This window comes from Octopus bimaculoides, chromosome 2, assembly GCF_046866305.1.
Source record: "Octopus bimaculoides isolate indiv1 chromosome 2, ASM4686630v1, whole genome shotgun sequence".
Lineage (NCBI taxonomy): Eukaryota > Metazoa > Mollusca > Cephalopoda > Octopoda > Octopodidae > Octopus > Octopus bimaculoides.
This window is the reverse complement of record NC_142929.1, coordinates 149,712,399-149,714,144: the sequence shown is the minus strand read 5'-3', so window position 1 is coordinate 149,714,144 and position 1,746 is coordinate 149,712,399. Positions and strand designations below refer to the sequence as shown.

The window sequence follows — 1,746 nt, the reverse complement described above, 5'->3', positions numbered from 1 at the left end:
CGTTCAGCTAAAATTTTACTTCAAATTACAACCAAGACTTTTGAAAAATAAAACATTGTGTAATGTGGTTCTTAATACGCCATGACAGATAAATAAATCGGAATGTCACAATTCAACCATGCTTTGACTTATATTTAAGCAACAACGCCGACAAATAAATCTCGCGAATGAAATTGTATGTTTTCACTCCACCTACAAGAAATAGGAACAGAGTATCTCTCAGATAAATCATGAATAAGGGACACAGTACAAATAAGTAAAGTTCTTGATATATTATGTCTCAAAAAATATAAGTAGGCTGGTTAATGTAAGAACTTCTTTGATCATAAGTCCGCACGATCATATTTAACATGGATTTAATCCACAACAACAACAGCAACAATAACATTTAAATGTTCTATTTAGAAATGAATACTTAAATCATCTTCTGTAAATGAGCTGGCCATTATATCATAAAATTTGGAAAAATTAAGAAACCTGTTCGATGTGTCAATATCCTGAAACATCATGTTTTCAGTGATGTATTTAACTTGGTTTATAGTTAGTTGATTACCCATTACCATTTGTAGAATGTTTGCGAGTTCCTTTGTGGTGATTATAGTATCTCCATCCAAATCAAATAAACGGAATACAAACTCAATCTTTCTTTTTTTACTGTTGACAGACTTCTCAGTTGTATTTCGGTCAAAAGGACGGAAAATCGCTAAAATGTTAACGAACTGCGCAAAAGTTATCATGTCACTCTTGGCATAATTAAAAAGTAGGTGAAGAATACGATCACCGAGGGGATTGATTGTCAATTCTTTAATTCTCAAAAGATCTGCACGTACCAAGTAATCTTTTTTACCGACATCAAGTTGGAAAAATCTCGTGCGAAGCTTTTCCAGTTCATTTTCATTAAATCCAGTTTCCTTCTTCAGGTCTTCGATATTCTCAACGCAGTGCTTTGAATGTTTTGCACCCATCAAAATTATTCAACAGACAGACTGTCTGTGTCTTTATTTTTCTTTACCGTAGTATTAGTAGATGTTGATTTTGTAATTTGCAGTTTTAAGAAAAACTCTAAAACGGAGAACATTTCCTGAGTATTTAATATCACGAAAGTCAATTGACTACGTCACAGAAACGTCATCATATTTTGTTGAAGGTTTTAGTAGATTTTCTCTTTGTGTTTCTTTATTTCTCATATATTCTACGACATCATTTACTTTCAAACATACATAAACACCCCCAGGTAATATTTTATGATATTTGCACATGCCTAATCAGGCATAAAAGATTATATAACTTGCAAAATTTCAAAAATGGTGAGAGGAGACATTGAGAGGATAAGAAGGGGAAAATGGTAGGCGAACTAAATAAGAAGGAAGGATTATGGAATAGAAAGAGAGAAGAAAAGAGAAGAAAAGCCCGAAGGAAAGACGAAAGGAAGACATGTACGAAGAAACTTTTTTGTTTACAATATTTAGATAGTCAAATATACGCCAGACCGACATGTAAACACACACACACACACACACATATATATATATACATACGCACACATACACACACATTTATATATATATATATATATATATATATATATATATATATATATATATATATGCGTATGTATATATTTATGTGTGTCATTGTGTCTGAGTTTGTTCCCCCACCATTGCTTGACAACCGAAGTTGGTGTTTGCCTCCTCGTAACTTAACATTTCGCTAAAAGAAAAAAACCGATAGAATAAATACTAGGCT

The 1,746-nt window shown here is 32.2% G+C and overlaps 1 pseudogene; it reads right to left on the bottom strand.

Moving 5' to 3' along the window:
- Positions 1 to 257: 257 nt before the first annotated feature.
- Positions 258 to 1,545, bottom strand: LOC106869871 (calcineurin B homologous protein 1 pseudogene; annotated as a pseudogene).
- Positions 1,546 to 1,746: the final 201 nt, after the last annotated feature.